The 14853-nt window shown below is 36.0% G+C and overlaps 1 long non-coding RNA gene across 3 annotated transcripts in view; it reads left to right on the top strand.

The window, feature by feature from the left end:
- Positions 1-14437, top strand: part of LOC143688282 (uncharacterized) — a 37633-nt gene extending 23196 nt beyond the window's left edge. For all 3 annotated transcript variants that reach the window (XR_013177932.1, XR_013177933.1, XR_013177934.1), the window contains 5 exons: positions 1896-1966; positions 3939-3980; positions 9254-9340; positions 9459-9516; positions 13516-14437. This is a non-coding gene — a long non-coding RNA (uncharacterized LOC143688282). The remainder of the gene's footprint in view (positions 1-1895; positions 1967-3938; positions 3981-9253; positions 9341-9458; positions 9517-13515) is intronic.
- Positions 14438-14853: the final 416 nt, after the last annotated feature.

The following is a 14853-nucleotide window of genomic DNA, read 5'->3' as shown; positions in this document are numbered from 1 at the left end:
GGGAAAGTTCAGGTAATGGAGGGTACTGGAGCACTGTGACTGTGCATTAACAACATGGAATGGTATTCTTGGGGTTGAGATGGGAAATTTTATGTTGTATATACGTTTCTGCAATTTTTTTAAAACAAAGAGCAGCTACAGAGAGGATGACAATTAAATGCAATGCATGATTCTGAATGGGATCTAATAAAACAAAACAAAATGAACAAAAAAGCAACTAAGTTTCTCTATGTCATTTCTTTCTTCCAGATGTTGAACCTCTCAAGAATGTGGACTTTAGTTCATCTCCAGGGCTTTTAGATGTTTTCATGTTTATCTAGAGTTTATAGCTACTATTAACAGGAGTTTAGCCTGGTAGGAGCGTTGTTGGCTCTAACAAAAGCAACACTATCATGTCTTATTACTTGAGAACCTCAAAGAACTATCAGAAGAGTTTGAATCATTCTACACTTCTACTAGCAATGTTTGCGAATTCTATTTTTTCCATATTCTTCTCAACATTTGCTATTGCCAAAAATGTAAGTTTTAGTCCTTTTAGTGGTTGTGAAATGTATCTCTGTGATTTTGTTTGCAATTTCCTGATAGCTATTAATGTTGACTCTTCCTTTATCTTCAATATTTTAATAGGGTTTTTAATATTTTTATTGTCTATTCTAGAATATATTTATATATTTTGGATAACAGTCCTTTGGTCAGACAAGTGTAATGAAAATAGTTTTCCCAGTCTGTGCCTTACATAGCTATTTTCTTAATGGTGTCTTTTAATGAGCACAAATTTTAAATCCTGAAAAATTTCAATTTATCATTCTATTCTTTTGTGGTTAGTGCATTTTTCTTCTGTCCAAAAGATTTTTGCCCACCATAAAGCCAAGAAAATATTCTCTTATGCTTTCCTCTAGAATTTTATATTTCTGATTTTTAAGTTTAGGGCTATGGTTCATCTCAAATTAAATTTGGGGTATGATTGAGAAAGGTTGAGACTTCATTTTCTTCCCATCATGTTTACATCTAGCTGCTCCAGCACAATTTGTTAGGAAGATTTTCCATTTCATCATTGAATTGACCTAGCACCTTAGTCAAAACCTCAATTGACCATATATGGGCATCAATTTCTGAATTCCATGTCTTCATTTATTATATTCATCTATCTTCATGCCATTACTATACTTTCCTGATGTGCTGTAGTTAGTTTTAAAATCAAGTGTGTATATCTTTGAGCTTTGTTTTTCTTCTTAAAGATTATTTTGGCTGTTCTAGAACCCTTGAATTTCCATATGAAGTTTAGAATAAGCTTATTGACTTATTTTAAGTCTGATGGAATTTTGACAGCAATTCTCCATTCTCCATTGCTCTAAAGAGTCTTTATTTTTTTCTCAGCAGTGGTTTGCAACTTTAAGTGTAGATATCATGGACCTTTTTTGTAAGATTTATTCACAGATATCTGCTGGTCTTAATGCTACTAAATTGCATTTTAAAATTTTATTTTAACTGTTTGTTGTTTATAATGAAGAATACAATTGATTTTTCATCTATTGACTTTGTAGAGTGCAACCTTACCAAATTCACTAATTATTTATAGTAATTGATGTATAGATTCCATAGGATTTTCAACATATGCAATCATGTTATCATGGAAGAAAGACACTTTCTTTTTCCTCCCAAATCTTTATACTTTCAATTTAATTTTACTTTCTTATCTTTTTGCACAGATTAGACCTTCCATTACAGCAGTGAGAGTGAACAACCTTGCCTTTTTGTTTATCTTAAGTGGAAAGTAATCAATATTTCAGAATTAAGCATGATGTTACCAACAGGTTTTTCATAGATGCCCTTTATCAGGCTGAATAAGTCCATTTTATTCCTGTTTTACCAAGCTTGTTTTTCTTATCTTCTAGGCTGGAGCTTGTCAAATGCAATTCCTGTCTCTGAAGAGATGATGATATGGTTTGCCTCCTCCATTTAATTGGTATGGTAAATTACCTTGACTGATTTTTAAAAATTTTATTTCTCTTTTTTTTTGCATCTGAGCAGTACATTTTATTTTTTGACATTTTAAGTAAAATATCATTGTAAGGCCTGTATTTGTACAGTCAGTGTCATAAACCAATTTAAAATTAAGGCGAACAAGGAAAAAAGTCTCTAGATACAGATATCAGTATTTCCTGAATTCCAAATATTAAATACTAATGTAAATTCCATTTTATTAGCTATCAAAACTATATGCATTATCAAAATATCAAGTAGAAAGTTATTAGAAACATCGTCTTTGCTATGGTAATGACCTATGTTACTGAACATTTTCAAGTTTTTTGTTTCAAGAAAATATAAAGATGCAAATGTTTTTTAAATTAACGTATAAAAATCTTATCTCATAATTTTTTAATTTATATAATTTTTTTAATTGATTGATTTTTTAATGGTAAACTAACTTTGCTTTCCTGGGATTTATCCACAATTGTACATAATGTGTTAACTTTTTGACATATTGCTGCATTATATTTGCTAATATTGCTTTAGGAAGTTTATAAATCTGTGTTTGTGAAGGATATTGGTTCATAGTTTTCTTTTCTTGTAATGTCTTTGTCAGGTTTTGATATTAGGGTAATGCCATCCTAATAAAATGAGTTTTGAAAGTTCCCTCCTTCATTTGCCAAAAGAATTTGTGTATGTCATTAATGTAATTCAGTGCTATATGTCATAAAATATGTCAAATACATGTTAATGTCACTACTTTCCATTTCCAAACACAGTCAAGCTACATAGAAGTTCTGCACAAATTAAGCATCAGTTCCCCTTTCTCTCTCTGTATCCTATCCCCCGATAACCTATATTATAGATTCTGACTCTACGAGTTTGCTTATTATATTTAGTTCATATACGTGAGATCATGCTATATTTATTCTTTTGTGTCTGGCTTATTTCACTGAATACAGTGTTCTCAGGGTTCATCCATGTTGTCCCATGCATGAAGACTTCATTCCTTTTTACAGCTGAATAATATTCCATTGTGTGTATATACCACATTTTGTTTATCTATTTGGATCGATGGATACTTAGGTTGCTTCCTTCTTTTGGAAGTTGTGACTAATGTTGCTATGAACATTTGTGTGCAAATAAATATCTAAGTCCCTGCTTTCAGTTCTTCTGGATATATATCTAGCAGCAGGATTGCCAGACCATATAGCAATTCTATACTCAGCCTCCTAAGGAACTGCCAAACTGTCTTCCACAGCGGCAACACCATTTTACGTCCCCATTAGCAGAGAATAAGTGTTCCTTTTTCTCCACATTCTCTCCAACACTCGTAGTTTCTTGTTTAATAGCAGCCATTCTAGTAGTTGTGGAATGATTTCTCATTATGGTTTTGATTTACATTTCCCTAATAGCTAGTGGAGATGAACATCTTTTCATGTACTTTTTAGTCATTTGTATTCTTCTTTGGAAAAAATATCTATTCAAGTCATTTGCCCATTATTATATTGGGTTGTTCGTCTTTCTATTGTTGAGCTATAAGATGTCTTTATATATTCTGGATATTAAACCTCATTGGATATGTGGTTTCCAAATATTTTCTCCCATTGAATAGAGTGCCTGTTCACTTTCTTAAAAAAGTCTTTTGAAACACAGAAGTTTTTGATTTTGAGGACATCCATTTATTTATTTCTTCTTTTGTTGCTTGAGCTTTAGATGTAAAGTCTAAGAAACCACTGCTTTCCACTAGATCTTAAAGATGCTGAGCACTCTCTTAACCGCATGCCTCAAATTTGATATTGTGTTTTAATTAACATATGTTTATAATATTTTCTAATTTCTCTTGTAATTTCTTGTAAGCCTCCTAGGTCTCTAAAGAGTGTGTTGTGTATAATTTCTCAATTTTTTTTAACTTTATCAGATATTTTATGTCATCGATTTCTAATTTAATGCTATTTTTTTATCAGGTAATGGACTCCTTATGAGACTTGCTTTGTGGCCCACCGATGGTGCGTGGGGACCAGACATTTTTCTGTGACCAGACGTTCTCACAGTTATAATAGATCATACATACCTGTTAAAAATTATTTAAAAATTTCAGCTGAATTCTCCTTTCTCCCTTCTATATTCAATCCTTTTCCTATCACTCTTGCCAGGTTTAAGAACAGCCATGGGGCTCTTCTTCTATGAATGACTTTCTACTTTCTAAAGTTTAATTACTTAAGTTTCTCAACTCTTCGATTTATTCAAGAGAAAAAAAAATGTAACCTCTAATTTGAAACTTATCAGACTTGCTTGGGATATTATGTGAGAACAAAGTCTCTTTTAAGCTAATGTACCCTAACTGGACCTCCCACTCAGGGTCTTCTTAAAAACTGTGTAGACCTTGATTTTAGTTGGAAAACTCTCAATCTGAAATGGGGACAGTAGAGTTTGGCACAAACAGACCTCCCAGTTTTCTTGGAGCCATTTCTGTAGACCAAAAGTCTCAACAGCAAAAGACAAACGTATGACTATGTTTTAGAAATAAAATATAGCTGGTTGGGTTTCTGTTAAGATGCAGGCTATAAGACCAAGTCATTTCAAAGTAAATATCAATCTGGAACCATAGGACAGCCTCTCAAAGGGAAAGCTATTCCCCTAACTTGGCAGACCTGGTACCTCATGACATGGCTACACAAAATATAGTAGAAACAGTCTTCAGTGGCAAGGTTACCCAACTGCTATGTGCTATGATGCCCTCTTGCACCTCTAGGCTACTGAAATTCTGGCTAATCATATAACTTGAAAGAGTCCTCACTCTCTGTCATCTGTGGAAGAATTCAAACGGAAGCTAGGTGTGCCAATTTGAAAGAAATGTGCACTGATCCAATCTTGTAGGAGTAGTCATTTCTTTTAATCCTGATTCAAGACTGCAGGCTGGAAACTTTTGATCAGATTCTCTCCATGGAGATGTGAAGCACCCAATTGTGGGTGTGACCTTTGATTTAATGGAGATGTGGCCCCACTGATTCCAGCTGGGTCTTGATTAGTTTACTGGGATCCTTTAAAAGAGGATACATTTTGGAGAGAGTCAGAGAATAACAGGGACAATGGAGCCAACAGAAACTTCAAGCAGAGCTGACAGGCAGAGAACAGAGACAGGGATGTTTGGAGATGCTTGGAGCCCAACAGACGTCACCATGAGATATTAAGCAAGCCAGAACCTGGAGAGAGCCAAGGGAGGCCAAGAGATGAAAGCCAGTCCCAGAGAAGCAAAGTAAGGAACCTCCACAGGAACAGGCTGAAAGTAATGGAGCCCAGGACCAACAGATGCTAGCCATGTGATTTCCCAGCTGACAGAGGTATTTCTTTAATTAAGCTGATCCATCAGCCTTTCTTTAATTAAGGTGTCTTTCCTTGGATGTCTTATTTTGGATATTTTATAGGCTTAGACTTGTAATTTATTAAACTTGTAACTTATTAAATTCCCCCTTTTAAAAGCATTCCGATTCTGGTATACTTAATTCCAGAAGGTTTCAAACTAATACACCAAGAAAATAAGAGGAGAACCAAAGTGAATCCATTGATACTCTTTTGTGACAAATAGCAAACGGGAATAGACTAGCCTTCATTCTAAAATCAGCAAATTAAAAAGAAAAAGAAGAAAGAAAACACAATGTAAAGCTTAATGCAAAATTCTCAGAGAAAAAAGAAATTAATATAAGCTGCAAAAGAAAAAAAATAAGGGGAATCTTCTAATGAAGACTTATTTCAGGAAAGATAGAAAGATCAAACAAACAGATGCTTTACTTTCAATATATTTTAAAATTCATGGAGGTTGTGAAAAGAAGAATGAATGATGAGAAGATGAAACATTCTAAGAGATGAACAGAAAACTGTGGGTGCTAAGAAAACTGAGCAAAACAAATAAAGACACTCTGGAACACAAAGAAATATTATGATCATAAATTAAGAGCATAAAAAATGGAATCACTGGGATATTAACCAGAATGCAAAAAAAAAGAGCAAGAATTAAGACCCACAGGCCATTAAATAGCAGACCTTTTTCTGAATAATTGTTGATAGACCTTAATATGTGACAGGCAAAATTATTGAAAAATAACAAAACCAAGGTATATCCTGGTGAACTAAATTTTTAATGCAATTTTTTTTTTGTATGCTGTATGGCAGAGTCACATTTCATTCATTTTCCATGTGAATATGCCCTTATTGCAGCACCATTTGCTGAATTTTTGTTTGTTTGGTTTTTCATTTGTTTGTTCACTTGTTTGTTTGGGAAGTGCATGGGCCGGGAATCGAACCCAGGTCTCCCTCATGGTAGGTAAGAATTCTACCACTGACCTACCCTTGTACTCCCTTTAATGCAATTTTAAATGATATATATTCACATACCATATACTCATCCAAAGTGTACAATCAGTGGTTGACAGTATCATCATATAGTTGTTCATTCATCAACACAATCGATTTTTGAACATTTTCTTTACTCCAAAAAAATAAGAACAAAATAAAAATAAAAAGAGAACACCCAAAACATCTCATACCCCCAAAGTCCCCGCCCCATTATTTATTTATCTTTTGTCTTTATTTTTGTACTCATCTGTCCATACATTGGATAAAGGGAATGTCAGCCTCAAAGTTTTCATAATCACACAGTCATACTGTAAAAGCTCCATAGGTATACATTCACCATCTAGATTCAAGGCTACCGGATTACAGTTCAACAGCTTCAGGTATTTCCTTCTAGCTATTCTAATGCACTAAAAACTGAAAAGGGATATCTATAAAATGCATAAGAATGAGCTCCACCATGACCTCTCAACTCTATTTGAAATCTCTCAGCCACTGAAATCTTACTTTGTTTCATTTGGTGAACTCAATTTTAATAATGAATTTTTCAAGCAGTTAGACCCGGGTTTCCCAAGCTCAGCACTGCTGACGTTTTTGGATGGGATGTGTTTGGTCGGTGAGGCCTGTCCTGTGCACTGAGGGATGTTTAGAAGCATGTCTTTGCCTCTACCTCCTAGTGCCCACAGCACCCCCTACACAACAGTTGAGACAAATAAAAATGCCCTCTTGAGAGCAAGGGGGAAATCTGCTCTCATTAGGAACCACTGATGCGACTTAAACAGGTCATCCCAAACGGCAAAAATCGGAAATGGAAAAGCAAGTTCAACAGCTTTCAAAGAAATAGGGTGTGCCCCAAGAATTGCATACTCAGTCAAGTTGTTGTTCAACAACTTAATTTTGCAGAAAATCCTTAAAATCAATGTGAAAATATATGATAAAATAGGCAAGGACACAAAGAGAAAATTTACAAAAGAATAAAACACAAATACCAGTAAAGGCTCAGCCTCATCAGAGGAAAGTAATAAAAATTTTTCAGAGATCAAATTGATAAAATAGAAGACAGTATGCAGAGTTGTACTAGGGTTTTGAAATTCAGGGTTCCTCACACACTTCTGGTAGAAGTGTAGTTTTTTATACAGGTCTGATGGGTGATCAAGCTTATGTACCAAAAACCTTTAAAATGTACATTTTATTGCCCCAGATGCCTAGGGTTTGCTTTTAAATAATCAGAAACAAATGCAAAGATGTATCTGAAAATGTCTATTGTATTGTTGCTTATAACAAGGAAAACCTGAATTAAACATACATGTATTACAATGCAGGACTGATTGATGTATCAATATAGAGCCATAAAAAGTCATGGGCAGTAAGAATTCTGGTTGGCACAGATACAATTTTAATCATGTTAAGAACTATGTAAGTTCACATACACATATATACACACAGTACAGAATATAAATACATATACACACACACACATTGCAGAGAGAAAATTATTGATTTTAGATACTTACACCAAAAAGCAACAGTAGTTACTAGTGGATAGTGGATGTTTTTGTTTTCTTGGTTTTTCTGTATTTGCCACTTTACATTATCTGTATTTGTCATTACTTTTATAATTAAAAAAAATTTTGAAATAAAAGTATGAACTGAAGAGAAATCTTCATTAAGCATTTATTCTGAATTTGAAGTTTGAAAATGAGTCCATCCAGTCTTAAGGCCAAATTAGAGTTGAACAAATATATTCTCGCTGGCCTCCTTTCTGCTGGTTCTTTGCATTCTCATTTAGGCTGACGTTGGGCATGCAACATTTCAGATCCCACAGAATTGCTCCTCTTGGATTATCATAATAGTCATCAGTAATTCTAAGCAGTATCCAAAGACACCAAAACATGCCAGTGGAGACAACTAACAATTTTCCCTACCCCCTTTTAAGGATGCAGAATGGAAACCCCAACGGGCTCTGGAGTCCAATGTTTGATTCAATGGCTCCTTGAAAGAAAAAAAACTCTGGTACGTGAGGAAATCTGAAGCGCTGGAATATGATTTACAAAAATTAAATTGGCAAGGAATGTGGCAATAAAGTTGTCTAATGCGTTCCAGGGTGATGGTGGGGAGATGATTTAAAATAGCCAAGGGCAAGAGCGATTTAAAATCGGCTGCTGAGCAGGGAACATTTTCAGAGCTGTCTGAGTCTTGGGTTGGGTGTGCAGCAGTTTAGTTCAAAGGCTGTAGTCCATTTCAGGGTTTGACAGGAAGAAATGAGAGGCCAGCTGAATTCTTGCCAGGGGATATAACAAAGAATTCAAAATCCAATACCCGGCCCAGCTCATATTCACACACACACACAAAAACAATGGCTCTTTTTTCCCTTGTTTGAAATGCAAACCAGTCACTTCTCTGTTCCTACAGTTGTAACTAATGAAATCATCTTTGCAGAGCTCTTACAATGGCTTCACTTTCTATCTCTGGGGCACCCGGTCCTTATTATTCTTGCATCTTCTTTCCCCCAGAACTCAGGTTTCTAAGACTAGCTATAAAGGCCCAGAACACATTGGCCTTGGTAGCTTCCTTAGTGTGGATCATGGAGTGAGTATGACAAGGACACAGAGAGAATGCCTTGGTCATGTAACATTAGCCAAAAAGAAATCTTTGTGTTCTGAAGCCACAGATATTTGGAGTTGTTTGTCATTGTGGTATAATCTAGCCTTTGCTGGTTGATGCACCCACTACTGGCATTAAAATGTGGTTACAAATGTGCTCCTAGCTTACTACCTGGCATGCAATCACTACTCAATAAATGTTACAAAGAATAAATGCAAGGAAAAGATCTGGTTTCTACTGCCAGCTTTGTCACTTGCTGGCTGTGAGGCCATTACTTAATTTCATCCGTAAGTAAGGATACAATTAACTGCTTTGTTTGCCATAGGTTTTGCTGTGTTGAACCAAAATCAAAATGTTTGTTGAAGCACAGAATAAACAATAAAGCATTGTACAAATGAGCTTACCTATTCAGGTCAGTGAGAACAAATGTTATTTCTATCCCACTCATTGTGGGGGGGGGGGGGTTGAGTCATTTATTTTCTATTTATGCACAGAATGTTAATTTGTTTTTTTGTCTCTAAACAAAGCAGAAAGTAGAGAAATTGAAGTACGCACAGTGGAGTCAAGATGCCTCGTGTCTAAACCTGGGTAAGTCATCAAGTAGTTATGTGACTTAAGTCACATCATTCCCTGGACCTGTTTATCTATAAAGTGAGAGAGTTACATTAGATTGCATATGATTCCCTTCCAAACATCATATTCTAGGATGGGCTCCATGTGAGTCATGTGAAATTGGACTCCACAAAGCTATAATGGTCTCTTGATGACTTTGGCTAGGGCTATATCTTCCAACATTTCTAGATGAAAAGTGAACAATGGTTAATTGCCTAGATGCTTCCAAATGTCCACGTGTTTGGCATGGAGACCTCACATGTGGGTGATTGACTAAATTACTTTGTCATTCAGACATATTGACTTGGTTCAGATGCAACCTCTCTTTCCAGACCTGGAAGAGAATCCTACAATAGTATGAGGAACAGAGGACCAAGAGGTGGGTATGGTCCCCAAGCTGTTTGTCATAAACATGTAAAGAGTTGACTCATACTCTTTATAAACAAGAAGAGCCATGCTGCTTTCCCCCATCCCTTTAATTATTCTGCATTGAAATCTCAGGCTAATATAAAATTCATGACTCTAGGTGTTTTAGTTTTCTAAACACATAGTGACTAATGAAATGAGCAAGTAGTCTCATCTCAGCCAAGTCACCAGGTAAGTCAGCATAACAGATAAAAGGACTGAACATCTAAGATGATCTGTCTCCCTTGGTGAATCCTCTTTCTGCTCTGTCTACATACCTAATTGTGGGGCCCACATCAAAGTTCATCTCCTGGTCTGTAGCCCTTCTTATTTATTGTCTTCAGAAAACTATGTCCATTTTCATAATTTTATTAATCATTTGAATCATAAATGTAGAAGGAGGATGGGAATGAACCTAAGCCTGCCCAACACCCTCAAAATAATGTCCTCACATCCTAGTGGGGAAACAAAATGCAGCTATTGAAAATGTGGTATAATTTTCAAAAATCCATTAAAAAATAGTTTAGTTTATATTCATGAAAGTGAGTTGGCAAAATTTTGTCAGGATGGGTAATAAAGCACTGTATTAGTTGTCTTCTATTTGCCTCTGTATCAGTCAGCTAATATCATGATAATGCTGAATAACAAATTATCCCCAAACCCAGTGGCTTAAAGCAAGAAATATTTATATGACTCATGCTTCTGAGGATCATCAGTTTTAGGCTAACTGATTGGTTCTTCTTGTCTTGGTTGGGCTGGCTCAGTTGCTGGATTAGCTGAGAACTGGTAGTCTATGATGACCTCAAATGTGAAAACTGATCTCTCCTGCATCTAGTCCCTCATCAGCAGTTTATCAAGATTAGTTCTCAAGGTTGTAGACAGTATTTCAAAAGTGCATGTGGGAGTGTGTAAATGCTCTTGAGGCTTGGGCTTGCAGTAGCACAAGGCCATAACCGCCATATTCTACTGGTCAAAGCAAGCCAAAAGTTAGTCCAGATTCAAGGAGTATGGAAAGAGACTCAAACTTCTGATGAAAGAAGCTTCAAAATAAAATTGCATAGACTGTGGCTACAGAAAGAGATGAAGAATTGGGTCATTCTTGCAAGCAATCCACCCACCCCTCCAGATTCCTTCTTCACCTGTTCACAGTCTACATTTTGTCCTGAGGGTCTAACCTGTATGAACTTTCTCAATACAGTCCCATGACCATTGTCTTCTGTTTGCCTATGGCCAATGGGAGATTGGGGAGAGGAAAGATATCAATACCAGAATTAGAAGCCAAATAATGGGTGGAATTTGGGGAAGTGGGGAAGTGTGGGGTTGGCTGTATTCTTCTAATTGGAATGGCCAGTAAAGGTCTTTCTAAGGAGATTTTTAAACAGAAACCTGAATGATGTAAAGGAATGAGTTACACAGGGAAACAATGATAAGGCATAAAGCATTCCAGGCAATAAGAACAGCAAATATAACTGGCATGAATTGGAGCATACCTGGTATGTTCAAGGAATGTTAATAAGACCAGTATTGTGGAGGGTTGTGTGGTAAGAGGATAAGTGCTGGCAAGTGGAAAAGCCTATAACATCTTTGCTGTAGAAAAGACCTGTCCACCAATATCTGGCTCCCTAGTCACAGCTGGCTGGTTGGACACCTCTTAATGGATATCCTCTTACCACCTTCAACTCAGCATCTTCCAAAGGAAGATGCTCATCTTTTCTCCTATGCTTCCTGTAATTCTCACTGTCCCATTTCCATCATTCCTATCATTTTCTGCATTAGCAAACCTACAATCAGTTTTGGCCTCACTCCTGTTCTATTACTCTGATATTTGCTTGCATTTATAAAGAAAGACTCATCTAAGAAATTGCAGTTCCCTCTAATATTTACAAAGATTTTCTAAGCTTCCTTTTCCTTACCTGAAAGATATAACAATATCATCAACAACATGATTACAGAAAGAATTAAATGAGACAATATAAATGGATGAGTTTAGCATCGTTTCAGGAATATAGTGATGTTTCATAAATACTCATTTCCTTTCCTCTAGCCTCTTGGATGCACAAAAAATTTAAATTGATTTTTCTACTTAGTTTTTTATTATTTTTGTATGCAAGAAGCATGCATACCTGCTAACTGTAGCAGACACTTTCAGTACCCCATCCCTGAACCCTTAACATTTCTGCATGGTCCCCATAACTTTTGATTGCCACCACTGGTATCTCTGGGTCTGAGGGCTTTTTCTCTATAACCACAGAGGCTGCTCTGTCCTCTCCTGTACAGTAGGCCAGAAGTGCTGGGAAATTAGCCATACCCTGGAAATAGCGTTCAGTTAGTGACTGCTGGGGGTTGGTGTATAAATACCCCCACTTCCTTGTTTGGGTAAGTAAAAGTGATTGTATTACACCATTTTCCAGAGTTTCACCTTGGAAAAAGCTCAGGTTGCCTACTGCAGTAGCTGGTTCAATAGCCAAGTCTTTATTTGTTCTCTTCCTTCCCCTACTCTGTTGCAAGTATTCCCTGCATCTCTCAGTAGGCATCTGGTGTTCAAGTCTGATTTAGAGTCTACTTCTGGGAAACCCAAATGAAGACAATAGCGGTTAAATAGCACAGAATAGCCTGTGATAAAAGCCAAGGATCCCATTTCTTCAGGGACAGATTTTATTTACTTCTTTAGGTTTTAGTCTTTCGTAGATAACTGTATGAACTGTAGATTAAATACTTACATCTCAGTTTCTCAATCTAACCTTGTTAGATGCTAACTATAGACCCCAATATATGATAGATGAATCTTTGCTCACTTATGATACGTCCCTTGTTCAATATTTGACAGGCATATTTATATATTTGGTTCTAATATCAGTTAATTTCTATTTCTCAGTAGCTTAACTTTTGACAATATCTTTTAATATTCTACTTCGTAATGTTAGGATAGATCCATCACTTTCCCTACCCATATTTCCATTATCTTATCAGCTACACATTTACTCTTATTGTGCCAAAGTTGTTCACATTTATTTTCTTACAGTCTCAAAAGAGCCTTCCGTGCTTTGTCCGTAAGATGATTCTGAAAGTTTAAAAACACGCATTTTCATTATTAGGAACATGTATACTATATACATATATCTATAGACAAATATATATGTATTATTTGTGCATATGTGTATGATATGTACATATATGTTTAAATGTATATATGTGTAGATGGATAGATAGAATAGCAAGCCAAAGAAAGCTAGGATATGTTCTATTTCTACAAGTCACCTTGCCAGTAAAAGGAGAATTTCCCAAAAATCAAATAAAAAAGATAAAATCTTTTACCTTAGATTCTATCAGCTGCTTAAAATCATGCCGTATTTTAATTTGCTTCACTATTGGATCATGGCTTCCTTGTAGTTTTTTTGTTTTTTAGGTGCTTTGTTTTGTTTCTGTGCAGTATCCAATTCCCTTTCTTTTTTCTTGCTTTATTTGCCTTTATTGTGTCGTTATTTTTCTCAAAATCTCGGTCGTATTTTCTGTTCCCAACATTTTTTTTCCCTTCTGTCCCAATCTGCATTATGGTGATGATGATACCAGGATAGATTTGGGAGCTTCCAAAATCCTCGACGGAACAACCAGATAGGAAAGCCAAAATCCAATGCGCAACATTTACGATGGATCTCCGTGATGTGGTATTCCCAGGAACTTTGAAATTCAAGCTTGTTGGAGGACCCTCAAACAGCCTTAACATCTGGGTGCACAGGCATCTGTGTGGGAGAACGGAGAGGGAAGCAAAGATCCTCTGCCAGGCCTGAGAGCCAGCGAGCACAAAATAGCAAAGAGGTGTTCACAGGAAAGTGCACGGACCAATTTGAGAACAGATGCTACAACAAGGAGGGATTTTGATAGGAGCAGTAGTAGACAAGTGTTAGTGAAGATCTCAAGGCTAAAGCAATCAAGTCCTAAGAACTCCCCAAACTGGCCAGTTTAGACTTTCTTCCAGATCAGGGCCCCACACTATGGTGAAACTTCTGGGCATTGAATCAAAATTGAGCAATATAGGATGAAGGGAAAGCAAGGAGAAAGCCCTTCTACATGAAAGTGGGGGAGGGGAAAAGTCAACTTCTGTGTTCTTAGCACTCCATGAAAACAGCAGTATAGGGAGATGTATGAGATTGAAAAGGCTATCTAAATAGCTCTCCCCTAAAAATTAATGAAAGCTAATTTCATATAAAAATGAGCAACAGAAAATTGTCGAGATCAAATCCCAGAAAAAGGGAAGTTACTAGAAGACAAAAAAAAAAAAAAAGGAAAAAGCAAAATAAGTTCCAAAGACAAAGAAAGCACTCTTGAAAAAATACTTAAAAAAAAGAATCAGAACTGTAACCTTCCACTTCAAAATAAGCTAGATAACATTGAGGAAATGATACAAAACATGAAACAAAACACAACAAACCACAATTAGAGAAACCATAAATAGGTGGCAGAACTTACAAAAGGAGTAGGAATAAAAGAAAAAGTAAGATGGCGGGCCGCGGTGGCTCAGCGGGCAAAGTGCTTGCCTGCTATGCCGGAGGACCTCGGTTCGATTCCCGGCCCCAGCCCATGTAACAAAAAACGGAAAAACAAAATACAATAAAACAGGAGAATGTTTGAAAATGTTTCCCTTTCTTCCTTCCTTCCTTCCTTCTATCCTTCCTTCCTTCTCTCTGTCTTTCCTTTAAAAAAAAAAAAAAAAAAAAAGAAAAAGTAAGAGACTAAGCTGGAAGGAACACAAAAGTAAATAAACATAATAGATAAAGTCTGAAGAAAATAGAGGTTGAAAAAGAGAAGAAATTTAAATAAAAAAGAAATGAGAAATTTTTAAAAAGTATTTTAGCAGCAAATTTTGAAGATAGGCAAAGAAGATCCATCCTGCAGATTAAATCACTCCAG

This window comes from Tamandua tetradactyla, chromosome 6 (assembly GCF_023851605.1).
Source record: "Tamandua tetradactyla isolate mTamTet1 chromosome 6, mTamTet1.pri, whole genome shotgun sequence".
In the NCBI taxonomy this organism is placed as follows: Eukaryota; Metazoa; Chordata; class Mammalia; order Pilosa; family Myrmecophagidae; genus Tamandua; species Tamandua tetradactyla.
The sequence above is the reverse complement of the archived record's forward strand: the minus strand, read 5'-3'. Positions and strand labels throughout refer to the sequence as shown.